This window comes from Bombus huntii, chromosome 10 (assembly GCF_024542735.1).
Source record: "Bombus huntii isolate Logan2020A chromosome 10, iyBomHunt1.1, whole genome shotgun sequence".
In the NCBI taxonomy this organism is placed as follows: domain Eukaryota; kingdom Metazoa; phylum Arthropoda; class Insecta; order Hymenoptera; family Apidae; genus Bombus; species Bombus huntii.
In genome coordinates, this window is record NC_066247.1 from 5157201 (window position 1) to 5185002 (window position 27802).

The 27802-nt window shown below is 36.3% G+C and overlaps 1 protein-coding gene and 2 long non-coding RNA genes across 5 annotated transcripts in view; 2 read left to right on the plus strand and 1 right to left on the minus strand.

The window, feature by feature from the left end:
• LOC126870098 (syndecan-like) overlaps nucleotides 1-27802 on the minus strand; it is a 231566-nt gene that overhangs the window by 10380 nt on the left and 193384 nt on the right. The window lies entirely within an intron of this gene.
• Nucleotides 559-8844, plus strand: LOC126870142 (uncharacterized). 3 transcript variants are annotated; one of them, XR_007691132.1, is made up of 4 exons: nucleotides 559-1126; nucleotides 1423-1776; nucleotides 2195-3758; nucleotides 4432-8844. It is a non-coding gene; the product is annotated as an uncharacterized LOC126870142 (long non-coding RNA). The 3 variants fall into 3 exon arrangements; XR_007691131.1 differs by having other exon boundaries at nucleotides 559-1776; XR_007691133.1 differs by having other exon boundaries at nucleotides 559-1776; nucleotides 2195-2496.
• Nucleotides 10527-27802, plus strand: part of LOC126870139 (uncharacterized) — a 103291-nt gene continuing 86015 nt past the window's right edge. Inside the window, exons 1-3 of the long non-coding RNA XR_007691128.1 lie at nucleotides 10527-22379; nucleotides 22475-22857; nucleotides 25620-25859. This is a non-coding gene — a long non-coding RNA (uncharacterized LOC126870139). The remainder of the gene's footprint in view (nucleotides 22380-22474; nucleotides 22858-25619; nucleotides 25860-27802) is intronic.

Sequence of the window (27802 nt, forward strand, 5' to 3'; positions counted from 1 at the left end):
TGTTCGGTTTAGCCTGTTTCTGGGGGACACGGTTGATTTTCGGTGTGTTTCGCTGACGATATTTCACGTAGTCTGGCCTCACGCACAAATCCGCTTTCTCTTCCACTTTTTTCGCCCGCTGTCTGCGGAAGAAACGCAAGAATTGCGCGGGCGCGCGATGTTATCGACCTCTTTCGCGCATTCTACCGCATTACGCGTCTTTTTTTTACTTTCTATTTCCTTTATTTTTTCCCCTCGTTTATCTTATTGTCGCTGCTGGAAAAGCGAACAATGCGGCTACGTTTGCATGCAAATGACTAAAGGCTAAGGTCAAGGCTCTCGAGATCCACTTGTCCCGCCTTTTTTTTACGCGATTTTCGCGGCAAACGTAATTAATAAATTTTGATGAGGACCGACCTTAGTCGGAATCAACAAAGGACTACAAGGTTACTTACAAGACTGTAGATGGAGGTGATGACGAGTGTCCTCGATTTTAACGTTGGGAATCGAGCAGTTTTTGGTAGATAAGACACGATACGCTTTTGAGGCAAGTGGTGACTGCACTGACGTAGTACGGGCTCGGGCCTGTAGACGGCACTGCTCCAGGCTACGCTATATAGCTCCTTTACACGTATAAAACGGGAGGACCTGGCCAGGACCGTACCACCAGATACCCTACTTTTATTCGAATTTTTTACCCCGCCTGATGGTCAATACGGTAGTGCCATCTTAACTGGTCCTTGCTAACCCCTTCGGTTTTTGGAAGTAATTTGGTAAAGCGACTCTTTGGTGTCGGATATTACATAAACCAAACAAGTTTGTCAGATACTTGTATCTCACTTGGGAAGTAATACACAAGGAAGATATTAGAAATTTCCTAAAACCTTTTTTGATAACAAACTAGGTAAGGCCCCAGCGTGATCAATTAACCTGACTCTACTCTAGTTCATACTTAATTATGAGTACAAAATTGTTTAAAGAATCAATCATTTGGAATATACTAAGAATATACTCTATATCTTCTATATTACATTTTATTTCCAACCGTTAATGCATTTTTATTTTTTACCTCCTTTTTATCTCTTTGTGCAGACTCAGACGCTGAAGGATTCTCAAAGTCGATACATGATAGAGTTCGAGATATACGGTAAGTCGCACGATAAGGTGATCCGTTCGATATTCGTTCGTTGTAGGACTGTAGGATATTGAAATCCACCTGTTCGGTCAGAGCGCGCAACTACACGTACTCTACGTATCTACATGTGTCGCGCTCCCACAGCCAGTACCGCGTATTTGAATAAAATCGGAATCTTTCATATTGAATCCGCATTCGTGGATCTTAACTCGTCATGTGCAGTTTCCTTAGAGATCCGTTCGTATGTAGTAGTATATATACATTGCTCGGCGTCAGTCACGCTCTCACGTCTGCTTTGTTTTACATAGTTTACATACGGAGAAGATAACACCGGATGTTTGAAAGACGACAAGGCGATGAATTTCCGGCGAGACAGATACCGTACAACGAAATAAATCAAACATCCTACAACTATGCAATTCCTGCGTTGGTAGGAGTGAGGGGGACCAAGTAATCGAATATATACGAAAAACATAACCTCCACCTTCAATTTTTCGAAGTGGAAGCAAAATCAATTATTGTTCGAGCACAGAAAAATTGGTGGTCGATCAAGTCAGTCAACAGCTGTAGGTGAATGGAAACTCAAATTGCGACCATTATTTCCCAATAATCGATGTGTCGAAAGCAAAACACACGGGCTTTATGCGCAAAGCATAAATACGGTGAGGATAATTGCAAACGCGTTCTTTCTAATCTTAAAATATTCGATCGTTAATTGAGACACCTTTTATGAATATTGTGAAGTTTCATTAGCACTGTAATAACGTTTGTTTGTCATTATTATATTGGGAAATTTTGAAACATGTCCGAAGTTATACAGTCGGGGACAAAAATAAGTGAGCACATAGTAGAAGTATACTTTGGTATATAACACTAGTATTGACTCGACTAAACCTCATTCATACTTATTTCCACTACTAGTACCTGTTCACGTATTTTTATCCTCGATTGTAGAAGAAGGAAATTACAAAGACAGAAAGTGAGAAAAAAGATAGAAACTAAGAAAATAGAAATTACAAAATATTTAGTACAGGCTTTACAGAGATCACAAATATATTTCATATTTATATTTCATTTTAGATTAGCCTCATAATGTTAAAAACATTGATGAAACGCCACAGTGTCTTTTTAAAATGTAACAATAAGATTCAAATATTGATAACCATGGAATTTCTGCAACAAGAGAATATTTAAACTGGGCGATTGCCGATGAAGTTGGTTTACTCAGGGAAAGCAGAAGACTTGTTCGTACTTGCAGAGGAGTGTCTGGCGTGCTTCTCCAGCCGAACTTCCTGGACGAAATTTCAACCGATTAGATTTCGTTCGGTTCTGGTACGAGAGAGATCGAATCTCCGGCAAAGGGAGCAGAAACGGTTCATTAGGTGCGTAACAGAGCAAATACATACTTCGAGAAGGAGAGTGGAAGACAAAGTGTACCTGGGTAAATGAGAAAATAAGTGCGTTCGCATGAAAGAAGAAAGGAAGAGGCTGTAGTTCGAAGTGGTAGCTTGCTTTCGAATTTTGTTTTACGCTTGATAGATTGTGTCTGAATCGTATCACCGGAAAATTTGGCGGTAAGTTGTGCTTGGCGTTGTCGTCTCTTCCATGAGTTCTATAACTGTCCTTTTTGTCTCGCTTGATATGTTTGTAAGAATATGCTGCGTTTGAAGCTTTAAAGTCACTGTTTTCTTCTATTTTGTCTTTTAGATTTTCAATTTTTATTTCGTTCAGAAATATTCGTAAACGGACAAAGTATGTACATACATCAACCAGTAACTTCCTTCAAAATATTCCTATGCATGGTAAATTCTATCCCTTCAGCAATGAAAGAAGTCGATTTACTTTCTTCCGATTGAATCTTTGTAAGTATGTATGTATATTACATGTGTGCTTGTATCAGGATAAAGCTGCTCTTAAAATCTCATTTCCATGAAACTCAAACAGAAATTCTAATATCCTTTTTAATAAATACAAAACTACTATTACTATATATTTCAACCAAAGCAAATATCAATCAGAATTTACGATGGTGTCAGAACTTTTTTATTTCATCAAGATGTAATTGCGTTCGTTATCCATCGTTGGTTTTTATTCGTAGTCGTGTCGCTTTCATAGGAACACTTAACACGCGGTTCATTGTTTCTCCATGACATTAAAATCGCTCGACTGAACCAGTCGATTCAATTAACAGCTGACGATAACGAGAGGTGTGGAATTTGTTTGCTGCTTTTTCTATCGGGTTTCACTTTCCCAATTCCGAATACAGTTTCCGGTTGAACAAATCGGTGGAAACGCGCGAAACAACCACATAGATTATCGTTTCGCGCCTCGACATGTCGGTAAAGTAAGGTGTCAAGTGCACAACACACGACCATCGACACTACCGCCCCCTCCCCTATTGGTTGTAACCGAGGATAAAGACGCCATCATTTCCATTCCACGGAATTAGCTAGTTCAGCATGAAATACAATTTCGTGTTGGTTAATTTCGGAGCTGCTTTGAATCGGGAATCACAACGTTTAACGATTCGTCGAGTTCCTACTACTGTGTAACTTATTAGACTTGCTTTCATGTACGCGAATACACCGGATGTGAATAATGGATTTGTTTGTAATGGTAAATAACAGTCAGCAAGAATAACGAGGTTAGTAACAAAAGGTATGAATGATATTAGTGGAATTTTTGTCATCTTTTGCAGATTGTCATTTAACTACTTTCGTACAAACAACGAATTATATACATTACACACATATTACGTTATACATACTATAGATACAAATATAGCATATGTATATGTCTATGTGGATATTATATTTATTTATGTGTTAATCTTAGACAATTTCAAAACTTATAAATATAAGAGAAACGCACATCAAATTCTTGTTTCTCTGTTATATTTCATAAACTAGGACGTAGATTAAGAAAGTAAATAAAACGATCAATATTCTATTGTAAAAAATCATTTCTGTTAAAAAAAGCATAACGTTTCGTAGCTAGCAACCTCATAATATCATTTTAGGGTTAGATATGTTCTCGATCAGTGTTATATTTACGACGAGAAACAATTGGTACCAATTAGATTTTCTAGTAATATCCCCTGTAAATCTCCAACACGTATAATTTTTTATGTAATTTGTTTGTGAAACCTAATTTTGCAATCTAAATATTAAACTTTCCTTTCTAATTTTGCTCTTCTGGTTATACTTTTTAGCTAATTGAGCATAGGATGAGCTAAATTTTATGGCATACTTCTAAAAATATATCTTTTGCAGAAACAATAGCAAATAATTAATCATTCTCGTTACGCATCTTTTTAGGTTAGGAATTCGAGAAATATCCAAGGAACCGCGATGCTCGATTAAATTTCACATCGTAATTAGAGGGATTTGTACTTGACATGACCGCGGAATATTTTGACGGCGAAAAGCTATGTTCTGTTGACAGATCGTGAAAACCGTCGCTCTTTTTTCGCGAATCCTGTCCGTGAAAATCGAACATGGCTAGGCAACCTTTGTCACTGGACGTCCGGCTGGCATCAAAGGACGCCGCAGAAATAATTCAAGTATAAATGAAAAGGGGCAAGAGGGAAGAAAGATCAGGGGTTGTCGTCGACAAAGAGCCGGTCGACAGAGATAGATGGATGACGGAACGGAGATCGATATAGGGGTCATCAACTGCGGTGTGAAAAAGGATGCGCTCTAACAATGAGAATTAGAAATCGAATTCGCAGTAGAGAAAGAGATATATTGCATAGCATAGAGATACGATATAATATGTAATATCTGTACGATGCTGTTCAAACATCAATCTTTTATTTAATGAAAGGCTAGTTTGATATTTTTAATGAAAAAAGTATGAATTAGAAGACTTATTCTTTTTTAATATTTAATTGGTATATATAGTTATAAAGAATAAGTTGGGTTATTGTTTATCGGTATTTAAAAAAATTGTTAAATTGAATTAATTTTTAAACGATGTGAGGAAATGGAATATTAAAAATCATGCAAAGTTAGATTTATGCAGTCTACCTGGAAATATTTTTATGCAGGCACATTGTAAAGCTTGTCAATAAAAGACAGGTATAATTTGGTGTATGGTACATTCAATCTACATATGTACATGTATATTCGTTATAAAGGCATGTATTGTTTATTTTATTGATATGTACATTTTTTCTATACTTATGTAAAGGATCTCTATTTTATAGTATGCATATAATGCACATATGCACATTTACATACATATCTTAATGATAAAAGATTAACAAATTATCAAATACGCATACCTACTCTTTATCTTTATTGTTGGTTACTTTTATGATCGTTATAAGTATCGTAACCCTTCGTTATCGATATTAACGATAGAACGTTTATTAAATTGCAATGATGAAATTTTAATAAATTTTGTATGATCGGTTTTTAACATTTTTTAAAGAACCATTGATAATTTGATAGAAGCATAATACTAGGAGCTCCGCTAAAGGATTTGCAACTGTGTACAACGTTTCAAAGGATACTTGCTGATTTATCTGGTAATTTCAGCGTTGATATGACCTTCACGAACCGCTGAGACACGCTAGATATTCGAGATCGAAATGTCGAGGAGCTGATACGGAAACTGAGTGAAGATTAAGATATCTACACGCAAGAAGAAGGAAATTGGTCGCGGAGAAGGTGAGATGAAAATTTTCAACGGGACAAAACAAACGAAAATATCACCGGAGACATTGTGAAACCGCGGGATAGGTATCCTTGAATAAAGAAAATATATAAAAGAAAGGAAAACAAGACGATAAAAGATAATAAAAGACGGCGACAGAAGTAAACGGAGTGAAGAAGAAGTCTAGGGAAACCGAAATCCTCCAGGAAATGGAAAAATCAAGAAAAATCAGCTGGCTCTGAACACTTGCCGAGACTGTGAACTTTAAAAGGAGGAAACTGCGGAGACAGGAAGCGACTGCTGCTTGGAAAAATCCAGCTGCACTCTGGAGATTAAGGAAAGGGGCTGCGAAGTCGAAAGATTGGGTGTAACGGGTGGAAGAAGAAATTAAGGGGAGAACAAACCCAGATGGAACTTTATATAATAGAGGAAGGACAGAAAGATCATTTTATTGTTAGAGATAGAAAATGTTAATACACGATACTTTGTGATAAGTTGAATATAAATTTTAGAAACGAGGAAGTTCCAGCTCTGAAATAAAATAAATATCTACTATTAATTACAATTTATTGGTTATTTTAAAAGAAGTAAAGTATCTGTATCTACTATTAAGAAAAAGAATTCTAAAACGACTTGAATTTTTATAATACATACATTGGACGTAATATTTTTAAAGAGAAGAAATAATTGTTCTGTGACAACGAAGAAGACGAATTTCAATATCTCAATAACTGTGAAAAAGAAGAAATAATTCTAACAAAAAAGAAGAAGAGGAATTTTAATATTACAAAATATATTAAACGCTATCAAAACTAATTTTCATTACGATTCACAGAAACATCCACTTAAATTTTTCTTGTGCAAATTTTATTCTAATCGGTCGATTCTAAACCACTCGATTAATTTTGCCGGTCGCTTAAGAGACCATTATTCTCGCGTACTTTCTGCGTACAGATATCCTCTGGAAAATATAACAAAACAATTCCAGAAGCACGCTATAAACTTGCTCCTATTGTGTCCCGGGCAAAGAGAAGAGGTGTGGCGCTTTTCGACGCGCAGGAATACCATGGATGCGTGAATGAACAAAGAGAAGAGCCAGGAAGAGAAGTTAGGAGAGCAAGGAGCAAACGAAAGCCCGGGGGAATCCAGAAAATCCGCGTCGAATGCCGTAGGAGCCGCAGAGGAGACTGCGTTGTAAAAAAAAAAAAGGAAAACCCGAAGAGGAAAAAGAAGAAGAGAAAAAGGGGACAGGGAATGGAAAGGTGTAATAGTTGGCAGGAAGGAAAAAGAAACGCGTAGCGTAAGAGGGAAAAAAGCAAACAGACCGCGTGAAACGCGTCAGACTAGACTCCCGCAATCGCGGTCCACTTTGCTAACGAGCTTCTGGAGATGCGTCGAAACGCATAAAGCGCGGACACACCGCGTGTCTCGGCAATTATCGCGATAATTATACCGCTGTTACAATGCAACAGACCGGCTGGCTGCGACGCTTTGCCCGAGGACAAAAAAGGATAACAGTAGTTTGAAGCTGACATGTTTTAATCTTCAGTAATGGACGGTTGGATGGGAGTCGAATGGCAATTCGGTGGCGAAGTGTTAGTCGAGATAAGGAACAGTAGCTGATCTTGATTTGATAGCGACTGACGCGAGAAATACCAGAGGAACAGAGCGTGAAGAATAATTGTTTTTCGAGAACTGGAAATGAGGATTCTTCTTGAGAAATTGGGGTGCAGTTGAGGGTGAAAAGCTATTTTCCGTTGAAGTTGAAGATTTATGGAATATTCAGGTGGATTTGATGGTAGAGAATTATCTTTCTAAAGATTGGCGATTTATTGGAAATGTTGTAAAAATGACAAAGTCGGTAATGGAGAATTCTTTTGTTAAATATTGCCGTCTTTCTATACGGTCGATTACATATTAATTATTATAAATTCCTTTCTTTCGTCGGAGAATACCAACCACCAGGTGAATCTTCCACCAAGATGATTCCAGTGTTATTGTAGACGTGACAGACTTGCATCAAAGGTTTCCAGTCGATAGACAGCCCCTAAAGATCATTCAAGACCTCTGCAACTAAAGGCATATGAAGCTAGCAGGTACAAAGACTCTTTCAAGTAGAAGCAGCTCTTTCAACATTCTACCATATTTAAAGTTTTCTATTTCGTTAGTTAATTTCATCAAGCACCCGAAGGTTTCATCAAGGACTTCCTCTAGCCTTATCAAAGATTTTTTTGAGGACTCCCTGAGCATATTGGCTTCACTTCGGTTCTAACTACCAAAGATTCTCGGATGCAAGCCTCGCTGCTTAACTCAAAGGATTTTCTACGGTTTCTCAAAGGGACGCGGCTTACACACACCTGGAAGCTTCCTATCGACCTTGACTGGAAAGATTTATTTCGAATTCACCGGTTAAAACGTTTATACGCTTCCTTGAAGATCGTGTGTCAAGAGGCTGAGATTTTTCTCGCAGACGAGGGACATTAGCCAGCTAAACATTAAGGGGAATTACGCTAATGAATATCTAACCAGAAACCCCAACGTTAAAGGAAATTATGCTAATGAGCTTGGAGAGACACAGAGGGGGATGAGGGAAAGGGAGACGCCTGTGCGTCTTGTTGCATTATCCACGAGATATTCGGAAGAGGAACGGAGACTTAATTCGAGAGAAATGCTGGAAGAAATGAGAGAAGGAAGAGGAAGATCCCCAACTCGTCTCGAGTTTTCATCTTTTGGTTTCGTAGACTGTTTCCTTCATTTATTATGGCTGCTGGGCACTCTGCTTGCATGCAGTCTTCATAAATTTTGGTAAGTTGTTGGAATGCAATTTTGTTTCTTCTGTAAGTAAATTTGATTTGCATTGCAAATTTGTTTTATGTACTTGTGCTGTTTTCGGAAATACTTATGGAATGAATGGTTGGAGCTGTGAGAATGTTTTAATGACTCCTTTAATGATTCTCAAATTTTATTGTTTCAATTCATGTGCTTTGTCAATCCTCAAAATTTTAATCTATATTTATTGATATCTAACTTGCTCTGATACTCGACTTTTAATTTGGAAAATAGGTTGACTAATACTAATATGATACAATTAAATAAAGTTTCTTATAAGATGGAAAATTTATAACCCTAAGCAACGAATTCTTCTATATTTTCTCCAGATATAAACGTTTTCATAAAATACGATTCGGTTGAAAATTACTCGAAGAACGTGGATCAACATAAAAAAATTAAGAAGGGAAAAGATACGATTTATATCGTTAGGAAGTAAGGCTCGAAGGGAGGTCTCTGACTGAGAGCTGTGAAGAATGTGCAAGGTAGTTCGGAGAGAAAGGGTCGTCGATTCACGTCAAGTATAGCGAATGGATCCTTTTTTACGCGTGGCCGCCAGCAATGTGGGGAAATATTTGCCTAATTCGTCGCTTAGCATGCAGAGAAGCAGAGTTGGCCAGGGTGAACTTTCTTTGCGGCTCGATTCCGCTTTTTTCCCCCTCAACCCCTTCCCAGTCAATTTCTCTTTTCGTCCCCCTTTTTTTGAGGGATCTAGATTCTTTGACATACGGGGTAGATATTAGGGCGAGGGTGGAATTAATTTGGTAACTTTTTGCATGACTTTTGCATCCCTTTTCGCTCGCCAGGTTATGGATTTCTTGTTGAAGAACGATGACTGAAACCTGCCGCGTTCTTTCGGTTATTTTCCACCCAATTGTATACTTCTAACGTTAAAAAATACCGAATTTCAACAACACTGAAATATACAAATTCGAGGATCACAGTAGATTTGGCGTTTTAACGTGAACGTTATACGTTAATCTAATATTTAATACAAAATTATTTAATACAAATTGATTGGATCATATATATATATTATATTACATTGGCAATCGAAACAGTTTGAGTTTAATTTCAGATGGCTGTCTCAATTTTGGAGTACTTATTTTTAAGTGATTTCGAAGTGTATAACGTATAAATGTACAGACACACATGCGTGTAATAGTAAGTTTCCTCTTGGCTTCTTTTCTCGTAAAAAATTGTGATTTTCTTGATGAAGAGTGGAAAGTTGGTTGAAGAAACGAGCAGAGGGTGTAAATCTTGGGGGTTCGTGACGCGACACGGAAGCGTTCGTTGGATATCATAAATTTCATGGTTTCTTAGATGGCACCATGGGGTAATGGGAATCTTTTGATGAAAGTTCAATCCCCGGCGTGCGGCTGGGAATGCAATAATAATGCGGAACCGAGTTTCATCGGCGAATGCATACCGGAGTTTGTTTTGGGAATATTCGCGAACGAAGTGGAAAGAATTTTTAATTATTCTTAGAATTCCCTGGAGTTTCACTCATATTTCTAGCGAAAAATATTTTTCAAATATTTGAAAACGGAAGTGTAGTCTTAGGTATTTGTAGAAAGATATTCTTTAGTTTGCTTATAGTTATATCGTATTGTAATAAATGTCAATTTCATTTACGTCTATCAATAATTTCAAATATAATTCAAATTTCATTTACATATCGATAATATCAATTGTCATTTCGATTTCATTTGTATTTGAATAATTTCAAGATCCATACACGAAATTATACATTTCTCGGTGTTCTCATTCTTCAAATATTTGCAAATAAAAATATCAAATTTCTAAGAAACATATTCCATATTCATATATATATATATATATATATATATATATATATATATATATATATATATATATATAAATATTTTCCTACAATTTCGAAACAATTATTCGCCTCTAATTTATTCTATTTTCTCAAAACCGTGATGCTTCTGCAACCCGAAATTCCCATAAATGGCGAATAAATAATTCAGCAGGCAAATAGCAATAATCGGAACAAATACGTCCGCTTTAAAATGCCATTAAATTTACATTTCGACTCTCCGTACAATATTCTAACGAACGTAACAATGCAAATATTGCAACGATTCGGAACGTGCCGCTTGTATTTTCGTTAACATAATTTCCGCGAGGCGCAGATCTTTCAAGGTTTTATCGTGCAGCGTAATTTATCACGAAAATGCCACTATGAAATATTTATATTTTAGCAAGCTAAAACTGCGAGTCAGTTGTTTTCCTCGCTTCTGTCTTCACCCTCGTTGATGAATTATTAATGATGTGTGCGTTTTTAATTAATTTTAATCCGATCGAACGAAGGCGAATCGATAACGATAATTTACGAAGGTTATAAAAGGGACTCGTAGGCGAATTGTTTTTCAATTCGCCGATACGAATTAATCGAATCAATTATAGTCGGGCTGCGGGTAGAATTTTACCTGTATATGTTTAATTTGTTTAATTCATCGTCGAACAAACGCCGGAATGCAAAGTGTAATGGGACAAACAGGGTCGCTATAATTTCACAAAAACGGGTCTGTTCCATAGAAAATTTATTAAAAGGATTTTCATATTTTACAAGGTAAAACTGATAATCTTAACATACTGGGTGCAATTTCGATTGTTCGAAATGATCGCAACGGAAGGCAATTAGCAATTTACCAAATGTACGCGTCGTTTGTTTCATTCAACTGTTTCTTCTGTACGTTGAATAGATCTACGAGTTCTTTTACGAAAAACAGGTTATTTGTATCGATCGTAGTATCTCAATTTTCTCGATGAAATGAATTTCACAATTGGAAAAAGAAAAATAAAGTATAAGATTGATTTTGCAAGAAGTAATTTTTGCAGCAGGTTATTCCAATTTCTTCGAAGAAATACACTCGACAAATAAATCTGTCATTTGATAAAATGGGACGAGAAGGCAGACCGGTTGTTTCAACAACTTCCACAATTAAATAATTCCTTTAATGAAATAAATTCGTCAATGTGAAAAAAAGGGAGAAACAAAAAGACAGGTTAATGATTTTGGTAACTTCCACAATTGACTTTGCCACATATTATTTCAATTTCTGTAACGAGATAAATTCGTCAATCTTAAACAAGAAGCAACGAAAAGTCTGACTAACGATTTTAACAACTTCTACAATTGATTTTGCAGGATATATTATCGCAATCTCTTCAATGAAATAAATTCGCCAATCTAAAGAGAGCGAGAGAACAAAGGGACAGGCGAATTACTATTTTACCAATTTTCACAATTGATCAATTTCTTCGATGAAATAAACTCGTCAACATAAAAAAGGAAAGTAGCAAAAGGACAAATCGGTTATTTCAACAACTTCCGCAATTCCCCTCGGTTACCAAACGTGACTGTACGCTAATTCCCATCGTCTGAAGGCCTGGCTGCCCTTCAGAATGCTTCCAGGAGGATCCTCCAGGAGTTCCCTAGCTAAACGAGCGTCGCAGGACGAATAGGGGGCTCTCTAAATGAGTAGGAAAAGGGCCGCGGGAGAAAAAGAAAAGACGAGCATCGCGACGTCGAGTGTCCGGACAAATTGGTCGGCCGTGAAGAAAAGACGAGGAAGTAGGCGAACAACGAAGGAGGAAAAGAAAAGGGAAAGGAAGAAAGAAAGAGGCGGGTCCCTTGTTGGATAAAAGGAGAATAGGATGCCTTTCTGCTCGATGAAGCTAATCAATCCCGAGTGGCCGTAGTTCGCTGAGGACGTACGACATTCGTCAGGTGCTCGTGCACGCATTTAATCCGTTCGAGTTCGCGTAGAATTGAAGGAAGTAGCAACGATGAAAGGACGGAAAGAAAAAGTTTGAAACGTCGTCGACAGAGAGACGACGAAGAAAGTTTGCTCGGAGTTTAATGAGATTCGTGGACAATTTAATTGAAAGTAATACGGGCGAGGCAAATAGAATGAGGAGATACTCGCCCTTTTCTCGTTCTCCGGATGGCGGAAGAAATGGATTGAACAGAACGGCGGGATATTCGTGTTTTCTGTTAATTAAACTACATAATAACTGGAAGCACGGGACAAAGGGAATTCTGTTTAACTTCGAGGAAACAGACGTTCTTTAGCCTCCTTTTATGTATGTAGGACAGTTTTTGTTCTTCTTCTTTGAGATCGTTGAAAGGATCGAGGAAATAGGAAGATGAAGGAGGAAGACGGGTTATTCGTTTCGCGAAGCAATTCGTTCATAACAGTGAGTTTTCATCGATAAGGTTGACAAGAAAACCTTTGGTACGATACTTGTGCAGACGAGTTTGGTCAGATGCGGAAAGATTACAGAAATAGGTGTTACAGGAAAGAAAATTATTGTTACAGGAAGGATAACTCTTTGGAAGAATCTTTTTTTAATCGAGTGTAGCTGAACGATAGTTAGTATAATATAGTTAAAGTTATGCATGTATTTAAGAGTTCATTTGATACGGTAACACGTTCATAATTATGAAACCGTCCAGCAAATTTTTTGAATGTACTTCAAATCAACATAATCACGATGGTCGTGCTTCGTTGTAGCGTTGACGAAGTTTTAAAGAGTTCTCGTAACTTAATAATTTCTTCTTTCATAAGAACAAAACTTTGTAATCAATACTGGTCCTTTATCTCGCACGTAAACGAAAATAAGAAAAATCTAGTTAAACGATAGAGTTAAAAGAATATGTAGCTAAAAATCTAAAAATGTCGCAGGCCGAAGGTCGAGATTAAAAATTCCACGGAACATCGAACAAAGAGATTACCGAATTCTGAGCTGATACCCAGAGATGCTTTTTACCAGGGGGGGAGGGGGGGTGGAAAAGAAGTCGTTGCACCGGATGACACTTGACCTTAATAAGCCTTCGAGCGTCTCGAATTCGAGTCAAGCCGCGTCGTGCTCCTTTCTTCTCTTTCTCTTGCACCTTGTTCCACCACAGCTTGGTTTTGCCCGGTCACTCGTTCGATGGCCAATAAAAGCTTCGACCGACTTCGATGGCCGCATTGTTTCAAGTTTGGTCTTGATACGTGGGGGTGGTCAGCGCACGAGATCGACGAGGCAGACAAGGAACGAAAGCGACGAAAACACGATCGAGGCCTGATTCCTCTCTATCGGTGAACCGTAATTACGTGGAAATAACTATGTAAGCAGAGACCATCCCACCCAGGTACGTGACGATACATTGAACGATGAAAATGCTGCACCGAGAGATTTTCGAGCGTGATAAAATTTGACGAAGTATGAGAGTGTTTGGCCGAGTTTGAAGCAAAGGAGTGATCAGATAGGATGATGAAAATTTGGGGGATTTTCGGTACAAAAATACCGAGAAATTTTGGAGCGTGATAATGTTTGACGAAGTATGAGAATTTCTGATAAAGCTTGAAATAGTAAATGACGAGTGAAACGATAAAAACTTTCGCGTGCAATTTGTGATTTTAATCCATTGTATACGAGCTGCCATTTCTGCATGTTTGTATTTGGCGCAAGAACTTGTCCTATTTATATATTTTCCACTCTATACATATATACGGATTAATGATGAATACACTGTGGATGTTCATGTATTCATGGTAGATTTAAAAGTACAAAAATGCACACTATCTACAAAATATGCAGTCATATAAAAATATTCAAAATACTATTGTAATGTATAATTAACAGTGTTTTATGCAATCTCTGGTTAATGCAAATATCTTCTTTCTTGCACAATTATCATTGCAATCAGCTCTCAATAATTCCCCATCAATTTTTTTAGGTTCATCCCATCCTCCTAATACTTATGAAGCAATTTACATGAAGTTATTGACAACGAGGAGGTGTATTTGGATACTTGTACCTCCCAGACAGGATATAATTTAATCAGAAAATTACGCTGGTCGTTGACCTACGGATTGGGCCGGTCTTGATCTCTGGTCCCGCGAGCAGAATGAAGAACCGGTTCGATTCACCGGTGCAACATATTTATCGGTTGTTCAGCGTGGCCGATTCGAGGGGTTTCGACGCGGATGAGCACATCGTCCCGGAGCAGCACGCTTCGACTAGTCGCGCCTAAACGCGTGCACACCCGGAACGAATTAAAGGCCGACTCTTTTTCTGGCCGAACAAACCGCTCGCGTTCGTTTTGCTCGATTGAACGCTCGTTTAACGCTCGATCGGACGGTCTTGTCTCCGTTTCTCCCTCGAAAACCCGAGGTTCTCACTGATTCAACCGTTTATGTCCTCACGGTGCGATACTTTTTATATGTATTGGTTTATACCAATACATGGTCGTAAATAAAAGTAAGGAATTAGTAGATTTAATTGATAGATTTGTTGAAAATTTGGCCCGGAATACTCTATTGATAGGGATACAGTCATTTATGCGACACATTATTTATTTGCATTAACTCTTTTACATTATTGCAAAGATGTTTATAAAATTGTCACGATGTGGATGAAACTAAGGAATTGGTAGGTTTAATTGGTAGATCTATTGAAAGTTTGCTTCGAAACACTGCATTCATAGCGTTAGAGTCATCCAAATGGAATATGTTTTGTTTATTCTAGTTCTTTCACGTTATTGCAAATATATAGAATATTCTTCAAACAAAACTTCTCAACGGTGCAACTATCAGAGTGGTAAAAATGATTAACTGATAGTATTTCATAGAGTTTTATGACCTTTTTACAAAACAAAAAACTTATCTGAATTCCATTGATCTTAACGAAGTTTTAAGTAGCGCTTGATTCAATAAACTCCTGATCGAATCCACTTATTTGAACTTGTATTATATGTATAAATGAAAAATAAATAGCGAGGAGAACCAGTAAATTTCCATTAAGTGTGTATACTTATGCATATGAATCGTTTGTCCCTTAATAGGACCATACAAATGGAATTCTACCGTATATCATGATATACGGTACACGGGACAGAGAAAGACGTATTAAAATTGCAAAACAAATAGCTCCATGGTCTCTCCAAGTAACCTTCTTTATGAAAACTTCTCCTGTATCTAACTTATACGCATATATCATAACATATATTATAATATTATACTTTATATTATATTATATATACTATATTATTATACTGTTATACTATACTTTACTTTATATTTTATATATTTTGTATTATATATACTATAACATTATATTATATTATAATATCTTCTAAAGTTACATCAGAACCGGTAGAGTAATAGACGGAAGAAAAGGAAAGAGGAAAAGAAGATGATAAAAGGAAACAGAGAACAAATATTGCAATACTGAACTGCATGAAACCTCCTATATGCAACGCATACAAATTTTATGAAAACTAATAGAACAGTAAGAGAAAGGACCGGAGAAGCAATAAAAACAATATTACAGAAAAAAGTGGTAAAAGAAGTAAGCAGAAAAAAAGAGGATTTTCCATGACATTTCTGCGGTATCGTTTGTAAACTCGTTTCCCGTTTTGCTGTTCCCAAGGACGCCGACGTTTCTCAGACAAAACAATTCGAACCGATAATTAGCGTCATTAGCGAAACGTCCCCTCGTTAAATCAGGAGGGTTGCGTGCAGGCTACAAGGAGAGAGAGCGTGGAGAAACGTCGTGTGGAAAGAGGGTCGAAAGGGGTGGCAGGCCCTCGAAATCCGCACGATAATTCCGCCCATTCCGGATTCGGCCCCTCTGACTAAATCCTTTTCCGATTCTCAATGCTACTTATCCTTCGTTGCAGAGTCACTGACGAGAGAGAGAGAGGGAGAGAGAGAAAGAGGAAAAAAAGGGGGCGCGGTTCCGAGGGGTTGAAACGCGTCGACCCCGACTAAGCTCTCAGTTGAAAATTTCTCGCGAAAATACCATAGGAAGGGAAGAAAAAGAGGCAGAGAAAAAGTCCAGCCGATATTCGATACTTTTTTCCCCCTGGAGTTCAGCAGCCTTCGTGAGCTAAGACCATAAAGATATAAAGATAAAGTACACGAGTCATACGTTATCGTGTAAGTGGATGCGATATGGGAACAGAAAGAGAACGTTGCATAGAGGTCCCACGTGTCCTTGTCTAATCAGACATGCACACTATTGCACACTGACTTTCGTTGATCGTTGTTGCTCAACATGTTACTGTACAAAATGTACACGCGTTGGGTGTTAGACGAGGACACAGGGTACCTTTATACAACGTTCTCTTTCTGTTCCTATTTTTCAGCTTTTTCAGTTCGCTCACCGACTCTATCTTTATATCTCTATGGCCAGGACAGAGGATTGCTGTACAGAGGTCGTTTAACGTTTCATATTTTGTAGCTGGTTCGATTGTTACGCTGGATCGATATGGACAGAATTGTGTGTAAGATTTTCGAGCAGATTAGAGAGGCAGACGGATGTTTGTTTGGAGATAGTATAGATTGTGTGTTTAAGAGGGATGAGGTTGTCTGGCGTGTCTAAGCGTTGTGTAATTTATTTCTCTAATTGTTCTTCGATAGCGTCGATCTCAAATAGAATCTTCTCCTACGGAAAGAGATTTCCCTAAATTTCGTAGCTGCCTTTGTCGTTTTACAGCGAAGATAATTGATCAACGTTAGGTATGATTGAAAAATTTCCCAAGTTGCTAAACTTTTACTGTTTCCTGCCGGATTAGTAGAAGATTCCAAGTGTCTGAGGGTTTTAAATTTAAGATAATCTGTGAAAATAAAACGCGTATTGTTAAAAGATGTTTACAAGTCGTCGAAACCCCAATGTACCATATCGCGTAAGAAAAAGATCCAAAGCGTTTTCAGTTTATAATTAAAAATCATCTATCGATATTGTAAAAGAATTTGTCAAATTCTACGAAACAACGATAAACAAGTCCTCGAAACTCGTTAGATATCTTTTGAATTATTTAAAAATTACTAAAGGCAAATATTATTAAGATATTTGCCAAATTCTTTGAGAGGCAGAATGAAAGTGTCTCAAGCTCGCAATTAAAAATACCTTAGCAAAGTCAACTATTATTAAAACAAATCTCTGAGATTGCCCAAAATTCTAGTGTTCCATATGACGTTAAAGATTCTAAGCGTCTTCAGCCCATCGCTGCAAGTAGTTGGTCGAGGGAGGGTGGACCTTGTATTGATTCACAACTTCGCCCCTCCTGTCTCTTTTGGTATCCCGTAGAGAAACGGGAGGCGGACGAACGAGAGGGAATAAGGGTGCAAGTGGTAAGGGAAGACGGCCGTCAGCCCCTAAACATTGGCGTGGGATGTCGAACTATCGCATAAATTAGTCTGCAACCCATTTTGTAGCTGGCAATTGTATCTTATTCCTACGTCTTCTTTCTTTTTCTCTACCCTTTTCCCTCCTTCTTTTTCATCTTTTTTACTCACTTTCTCACCTTTTTTTTCTTCTTTTCAGTTGGCACTTTTTACTCTGAACGCAAGAACGGTAAAAGTTGTGGGGAGAAGTTCTGAAATGTATGTCGAGAGGCATAAGAATGGGAAGTTCTCTGCGTCGACGAAGATACAGCGGTTGGCGTAGGATTCTCTTTTACATTTGATATTTCATGATTTTATGATATTTCATGACGTTATTAATGTTACTCTTTAATTTAATTTTATTAAGTTCCACGTGCTTTCAAGTGAATATTTCTTATAGGTGTTGGAATCGTATATTGTATTTGTATATATATATATATATATATATATATATATATATATATATTTATTTATTTATTTATTTTCTATCCATATGTTATATGTTATAGCTTTTGGATACAATCAAAATCGTATTAAACCCTAAAGGTAAAACCTAGGACACCTACAGCCTATAAATAGGTAGCTAACCGTTGATAAAAATATTCTTCTACCTGTTAAAATTATATTATCATTTTAAAGGAGATTATTAATGTTGCACGCTCTTTGATTTAATTTTATAATTTTGATACTGATTCGAATCTTTCATAGTTCTTAAAATAATACTAGTATTATTGCGATTTGAAATGTTCCTTTTATTTCTGTGTGCTATTGTTTTTCTTATTACGTATATTGACACATGTACACTTTCATCTTTAGTTTACTAGCTAGTAGAGTAAGTAGTTTTACTATTTGATGTTATTTTTCTCTGAGTATTCTTCACTTTTCTTTAATAACATTCCTGTAGACACAAACAGATCCAAAACTAAAATTTCATTATCTGTATAATTTAGTCAATTTTATAATTGATTGATTTTCCAACGTTTTCGATCCATTGAAAACTTCTCAAAGCCTGTGGATAATCACAATAGGATGGTCGTTTCTTACTTTCACTATGGTTTACGTAATAAGACGAAAAGGTTAACGTTCAGTGAAGACGAGGATAGAAGCTAGAAATACCAGCAACGATGTTCTTTCGCGATTAACATCCTGTCGCCAGGAATTTCTACCTTTTCTTCTATCATATTGGCCGCTATTATGTCATATTACATATTTTACCATTATCTTTCACTGTCGTATGATTACCAATTATTATTATTATTAAACCTAGACTAATTTTATTGAACAAATAAATCCCTTAAATAAATTCCCCTTAATGTGAAAAACTGTCTATCATAATCTTTCGAAATCTCTTCGTAACCGTGAAAATATGTAACGATAAACTGTGTAAAGAAATTAAAAGGCAAAATGAACTTGCAAATTTCTCCGCAATACTTTTAAATTTCGTTCGATTAATTAACTAATTGCAAGTACTTGTATTAATTCTTTCCAGGTCTGATTAACATGCATCGATAAATTGTGCAATTGAAAGATCACAGCACGTGTTCCACGATAATAAAATAGCTGGACATAAAGTTACGTGCAATTGTTGGAATCTCGGAGACGTGGAAAACGACATACGAAAGAAATGACGTCTCTATGGACGTCTTTATGTGTTAAATAAATATTTTCACGATTTCTTATCGTAGATCTAACCACTTTTCGTATCAAAAACTCGTTCGAGAGACAAGTAGAGTTAGATAATCGCTTTCAACTTTTCCATTGAGGATTCGATTATCGTTTCCTCCGATGGAAATTTGCATTGGCCGCGAGACAGATCTATTACAATATTACACGGATAAGCGTGATCTATCCTCGTCCATTTCGCTGACCCAGGCAAAGAAAAGACACGTTTCAGTGTCCTTGCATTCTGTTCAGCTTCACGATCCGGCTGACACGTCCGTCTTCCATTACGATAAGAAAAATATATGGCCCGGACCGCGGATACATCGGCGATTTATTTCGCGAAATAAGCAGAAAACCGCCCACCTCGTTCCTCGTAGAATCTCCTCTCCGATCGGCCGACATTCTCTGTGTTATCAAATTTAATGTCCTTAGTTTTAGGTCGATTTTCCGTCTAAGATTAGATGTTAATATTATGTTCTCTTCGATATTATTTTCGAATGAATATCCTTTCTCTTTATTTAGGATTTAAATGGAACGTATTAATTAAGTTGCTTTATTGCTGTTAGTTTTCAAGAAATAGCCATTCCAAGGATTATTGTGTGCTGTCGCAGAAATCGCCAAATACGTCTAAGAAAATTGCCTTTTAATTTTGCTTTTCAATGGTCGATAGGCTTATCTGTATATCAATTAAGTTATAGCATCGCTGTTAATTTTCAGACAGTAGCCACTCGCGGAAAGAAATCTCAAAAAATATAGTGAAATAAAATCAGCTCCTAATCAGTCTTTTGAAAGTTTGACAGGTATATCACAATTAATACGAATATATTAATATATTTATCATTGGATTCTCCATTTAGTTTCCTTTAGTATAGTTATATTATTTGTCCATCTTAAACCTACTTTTGTCTATTAAAAGTTCCCCAATATGATAAGGAAAATTTTACATAGCTGTAGTATCTGAAATTTAATAAATATAATTTCCATTCTTTTCTCATCGTTCTTTACTTTTCGCGTCATTATTATTATTATTGCACGATCTAGCCTCGCGTCTCAACTTTCACGATTTTAACGATTACTTTCAATGCAAAGTTTAACGATTTCCTTTTTCAATTGGATTTTTTTTCGCAAACGACGTCAACCGATAAATTTCAATCATCGATTTGATAGAGCCGCAGCGCACAGGCCTCGAGATACGCAACGTTTACGCGCCCAACTCCCAATTTTAATGGAAACCGATGATTACGTTCGATGATTAAATTAATGATTCAGCCGCGTTTCAACGTTTAATCTTGTAACAGCAATTCCACCAGACTTCCACGCTACTGATAATCTAGCCAATACTGTTAGTATAATTCCACGAGTTATCTCTGCAAAATGTACCTTTTATTTCTTCGATGATTTGTCGAGTCGCGAATTTTCATCAATTTCGTCAATCAATAGTAACTAAACGTGTATTGCTACCTACCAGCTACTAATTTCTCGTTTATGCTTTAATATTCTCTATATTAGATAATGTACATACAATTATTCTAATTGAAACGAATTTAATACCTCTGCTTGATTATAACTGCCAAATGAAATTCTAGTACATATCGAAATTGATAATTCGAGCATCGTTAATTTCATTATTACAATGAATTTATTATTAATTTGTACGCCCAGCTGATATTACACCTAATTGTCTATTTTTCGGTTTGATATGCTATTATACTGTATAACATATTGTCTCGTTAAATTCAGATCTTCCCTCTTTTAGTGTATTATTTTAAATATATTTGCTAAAAATAGAAGAATAATTATCAATTAAAAGATAGATTCTCTATTTCTACTTTATGTACTCTTCTCTCAGTATTCAAATTAGCAAATACTATTTTCTAATAGTTTTTAATTTCGATAGACAATCACAACTTAAAAGTCGTATTAAATGTTCCAGTTACCTTTTCCTATTCTCTGAACCAGCCTACAATACAAGAGACGTAGTGAAGGTATTCAGACTGTTACTTGGACACAGAAGACTAACGCGGAAATTTTTGCTACGAAGAGAAACAGCAGAGCGTGAACCTTGCGACCTATCGCTCACAGTTCAACGCGTAATTCTGAAATGCAGCAAATTAGATGAACCACGGAACAGATTCAAGATCCCCAAGGAACTCAAGGAAGCATTCAGTACGGAACAAAGCAGAGAAATCCTCCTGGAATTCATAAAATCAATAGACATATAGGACAAGATCTGCAGACAAGAAATACCGTCGCTAATGACCGTGTTGTCGACACGATGTTAAAGAATGGAAGAAGAAGAGGAAGAGGAAGAAGAAGAAGAAGAAGAAGAAGAGTTATTTTTTCACGTAGTTCTTTTAAAATCTGATTTTATCAGCAAAGAAGAGTAAAGCTAATACTTGTTTCTTTCTTATAAAAATATAGTACCAAATGTCAGTATTGCGATCACTGCTTTTTTAATGTTCAATATTGAAAATTTTCCATAACGTTAGAAATGTAAAATCATTTCTCCTCGCGATCATCGACTTTGTAAGAATGACGTTCCAGAGACAAAATGGTATTCCGCGTTTGGCTTCTTTCCTCTATTACATTTTTCCTGATATTCCTAACTCGTTTATTATCTGAGCTTGTAACGAGCAAAAGCCTAACGTAATAACAATAATAACATCGCAAGTGCATCTAACGTCGCCTATCAAATTTCAAATCCTTATCAAGTAAAGGATAAGAGATAATTTTATATCGAATTAATCTGAAACGAAAGAGACATCGTTTGTGTTTTACGTACATAAAATACATTTCTTTGTACATGTTTCACTACAACTTCGATGAGTTGCGGATTTCTGTCAATGCTTCCTTTCAAAATATTACAGGTAGACGACACTACAAACCAGACGATAATAGGAGCATTTACCCTCATCAATAAGTAAGTAAATAAATAAATAAATAAATAAATAAATAAATGGTTTCTCATGTACAATTACCGATCACATTAAATTTTCCATATTTCTCTTTCCTCTCTCAGCATCGAGCAAATAAATATGCATCTCGACAAGTTTCAACAAAGGATCCTCTCTTCAAGTTCCACAAAACTTCTCCCAATTTAGCCAGACGAGGCAGAGCCATCCGAAAACATTCGTCTGCCTGACTCTGAACGCACTTTTCCAATTGCGGAACAAAGGGAAGGAATTGTCTGCCGGCGAAAGTCCTGCGAGGAGGAGCAATTATCGCAACGTATTCCAGACACTATCGTTCTCATCTTTTTAACGGGGCCAGACACGAAACGAAGCCAAGGGAACCTTAGCCAAGAAGACGATGCTTTATACGTTGACTAGCCGAGCCAGGATCCGGTTTATAGCTCACGAGAAGTCTTCGTTGTATTCTTAAAACTGTTCCAAAGGAACGCAAGTAAGTACGAACCGATGTATTTGTAAATGTGGCTGCGAATGACCTCGAATATTGCCGCTATCCTTCATCTTTGCTTCCTCACGAGGCAATAAGAATATGATAAAAAGTGTTTTCTCTTGGAACGGTTACTGTTTTTTGATTTATGTAGGTTTCGGTTAAACGGGACGGTTTTTGGAAACGGTTCGGTGCTTAAGTGAAATTATTGTGAGTATTCTGAGTTAATTCGTGGGCGTTGGGAAATTGTCTTTTCTTAAGGTCGATCATGTGTACTAATATTTTCTTTTTTATTTGGATGAATTTTACAATCAATTCTCGTTGAGAATTATAAGTAATATTGGCTTGGAATTTTCTTTTCAAAGTTCTTTAAAGTTTGACGTGTTTGGAAATTGTGTGATCATTGAGAGAGATCATTGAATGTTACTTGGAGGATACGAAAAAATTCTTTCCTTTGGCGTTGCTTCTTTTGGCGGATTATGCGAATTAATATTGTCTCGAGTTTCCATTTCAAAATGCAGATGCTTTTTTTACAATTAGTGATATTTCTTCGCTAATAATCTATCGACTCTTTTTTGCCTGTTTTATAGTAATTCGTTTATTTATTTATCTATATAGAGTATTTGTTAACGCTTGGAATTATTTTTAAATAAATGCTTTTTCTTCGATTATCGTGATTACACAGACCTGAGGTAATTAAAAATTGTTTATTATATTTGTCCTGAATCGTAGAGTATTATAAATTGCTGAGTAATTATAGTAATCTATTTGTACTTTAGGCTCATAGCCTGTTACAAAGAGGTTGTTGGGTTCTTATTTTCAATTTTATTACATTATATCATATTTTTACATTGATCCTTCAATTAACACCATGAAAATATTTCATGACATTTTAATACTTGTAATATTTCATCCAACGAAGCCAAATTAGTTTTAAATAAATTTTGCTGTCCCATTATCGACATTTCAGAATAATCAGACGATTGAAAATTGTTTATTATATTTTCCCTAAATTGTTAAAAATGATAGAACGCATCTATATATTGCGCAAAGACATTTTTCATGAAAAATATTTCACGACTTGCGTATTTTTTCGAAAAGTTAGACGCTGTAAACAGGTCTCCCGATCTAACACATTTTTATCCCCCATCCTTTCTTCCCTTTATGTCTCCACATTTTTCCTCCATGTCTCCATTTTTTTACTTTATTGTTTGACTTGCTCTATTCAGCTCACGAATCCCCTTTCATCTATCAAATCCTTAATTCTTATATTTCTTTGCTTTTTTCATCTTCTGTTACTGTGTGCTCTAAAGATATCATCCCCGGTACCTGCTCGTTTCTTCTCCTCTTTTCTCGAGGCTCGTTTCCCCTTTTGTTCGTTTGTTGGCTACGTAATTCCTAGATTTAAGTCTAGAAGACTTGAAAGTCGACTCGCGAAACGTAATATTCACGGGAAACCATCGTACAATAATAATTAAACGATACGGATGCCCCTCTTTAATTATTTTGTTACGCAAGCCGACTGATCGTTTACAGTCTGTAATGCATGGTAATAATCAATCTCGTAGAAATTAATAAAAAAAAAAAAAAAGAATTATTCGTTCAAGTAATATATTAAAAATTTCAATTCTTTTCGTCAATGTTTATTCTGTATGAAAACTATAATTTTCATCTTAGAGCGAACAATTAATAGTTATTTATCTAGTGAAAGATCTACTAATAGATGCTGGAATTTTACTTAAACACGTATAACGAATTTTTCTTATAGCTGAAATTTCTTTTCGATATTTCATTTCGGCTTTTAAAAGTTAAAGTTTCTCATTTTTCGAGCTTGTACACCGTTTTTATTGCTGAAATTCGATTGTTTTTCTGATTACTGGAATTCCTTTTCGGTTACCCCACATACTCTTCTACCGTCAAAATTCCTTTTTTCCATCTTTCATATCTTTCCCCGTCGCTGAAATTCTTTTCTTTCTAATTTAACTGCTTTTCTCGTTGCTGGAATTCCTATTTGCTACTTTACTATTGAAACATCCAGTTTTAACGAACAGTTGCAATAATTCATACGAATAGTTTTGCTTCTTTTTTCTTATGTTGAGATAGATCGTTTTCCTCATTGCTGGAATTTCTTTTTGGTATTTATCTACACCAATTGTATTTCGTTATTACAATTCCATTTTTGTCAGCCTTTACATCTGTTTTGTTGCTGCAATTCCTACTTATCACCATACTACCAAAACATACAGAGTTTTAACGAACAGTTGCAATAATTTTCAGCAATATTTTTGCTTCTTTTTCTTGTGCTGAGATAGATCGCTTTCCTCATTGCTGGAATTTCTTTTTGGTATCTATCTACACCAATTGTATTTCATTATTACAATTCCATTTTTGTCAGCCTTTACATCTGTTTTGTTGCTGCAATTACTACTTATCACCATACTACCAAAGCATACAGAGTTTTAACGAACAGTTGCAATAATTTTCAGCAATATTTTTGCTTCTTTTTCTTGTGCTGAAATGGATCGCTCTCCTTATTGCTGGAATTCCTCTCTGATATCCTTAGTTTAATCGTATAAATTCCTTCCCGATCATTTTTTCCATCTATCTTACTACTGCAATTACTTTTTACGTTTTAATTGCTAAAACGTCCAGAATTTTAACGAACAGTCGCAATAATTCACAGCAATAAAAGGGCTAAACGCTTTAACACAATCCCAGACGTAAGATTTCCCTTCGAACGATCATCATTCCGTTTTCGCTCGTTGCAGATGTATGCATGCGGGAAGTTTGTCGCGCGAATAAAGCGATTCCACCCTGCCAAGGGATGAGGACGGGGGTGAAAAAAATGGCCGTGGACGGGGAAAAGTTTTAAAAGTGAACGGAAGGCGGAGGGCGTGGGGGAAAAATTGAGTTTCTACCGCGCAGACGGCGAAAAAACTTCCTGCAGACTGAACAGGATTTCGACGCGGAAAGGAAACAGAGACGGAGAATGGCTCGCTGAATTCGAGGTAAGTCGAGGATCATTCTGCCGTTTCTTTTCTCTGTTGAAACAACCGAGAGAGTTGTTAGAAGCTGTAAGTTTGTTGCTGAAGTTGATCGTGTATATTTTGTGCACATAGGTATTGTTTAAGTCTATACTGTGCGATTCTAGTTAGAGTATTCTTATCAAGCTTTCTCTTTTTCATTTTTCAAGATATGCTGAAACATTTGAAACTTCCGCGTGTTTGTTTCTCATCCGCTATGGCAAGTTTTGTTATGTAGACCAGTTAGCAAATAAGGACGTAGATATTCTTAATCGAATGAAGGGGAAGAAAGATGGTACAAAGAAAATGATAAAACTTCAGGCCTTGTAGAGTTGGAATCGTTAGAAGTAGATGTCTGTGAAAATTGGTGAACGAGGCTTCCAGCTACATAGAAATTATTTTACATGCTGCAACCATAAAGAACGTCCAAAGGATTTCATTGCGTAACATAAACATACAAACTGTTAGATCTCCGTGAATCCTTGAACACAGGAGAATGAGCGAAAATTGTACAACGTTTAAAATGAAAATTAGCAGATATTCCAAAAATTAAGGGTTGTTAATATTAGAATTCTTAATTTAATTTAGAATTCTTCCCACGTAAATTGATTATACTCAAAGTCAAGATTATCTCAAATTCGAAGGAGAAGCAATTTTTATTCTTGGCGAACTTTAACGAGATTTAGTCTTCTGAACATCAAGAAATTAAAAATAAAGGGATCAATATTTCGTTTCGATTTTGATGAAACGGCAAGATATATTAATGCCAGCGTGGAAAATGTCCTAATTTTCGGAGGCAGGCGGTCCAGTGGACATTTTGTGGTCGGAAGTCCGTAAAACGGCACAAAATGCTGGCTGGTCGGAAGCACTGGAACTGAAATCGGCCGATTTGCACCACTCTCGGCGTGACAAAAGCGTACGCAACGCTCTCGAAACAGTTTAGATTAAACGTAGATATTTGTGAATTATGCGGCTACCGGGGTGTCCGTGTGTTCGTTAACAGCGAGTAATAAGAGCTGGGGTGGGCGGCAGCTAGAGAAACATTTCTGCGAATTATAATTGGCATTTCGAGTGTGAAACGCGATACATAATGCGTGGTTTCGTGTTTAATTAATATATACAGCAGGATTTAATTACGTGCATTGAGAAACAATCTGTGAAGAGAGAACGTGAAATTTAGAAAAAGAATTATTGGTATTTCTTCTTTAATTTTATACAGGATGTCTCACCTGTTATCCACACATTCTGATTTACACGTTCCTTTATTTTTAACTATTGTCACACGTAGCGAAAAATTTGTCTCTGTAAACGGAATCATATGCTAGCCCGTGTAGACTTACATTTTCTATTAAAAAAAAAAAAAAAGCTATTAACCTACATTCATGCGGAAGAACTGTTAGTTTGATAGATAGCTGAACTTTTACATTGTAAAAATTATCGTATGAAAGACATTCGCCGCATTTCATACGATAGCCTCTACGATAGAAAAGTTAAAATATCTTTTAAACTAATAAATCTTTTATATACAGGGGTTGGTACTTTTTTTTTGTTTTTATAAAGAATGACGAAATAGACAATTCCATTTAAGAAGACAGTACTGTCCTCCACATAACTTTTACGCGTTCACCTTACAAAAAAAAAAAAAGAGGTAATAACATTAGAATATGGCCACCTCGAAACTGTTCGACTTTTATCTGAAACATTTTTCGCTACGGGCAATAACAGCGACATGAATCACGAGCTCTATATCAGGTTTATGATTTCCCTGTATATGATTTCTGTAAAGACGTGTATTTGAGCAGAGCCTCGTTGTGAAGGTTTTATGGTATAGATGTGAATATAAGAAAAAATATGCTGTATTGGTAAGATATCTGACGGTGATATAACGTAAGAATACGTAGAAATAGGGAGAAGCAATAAATCACACA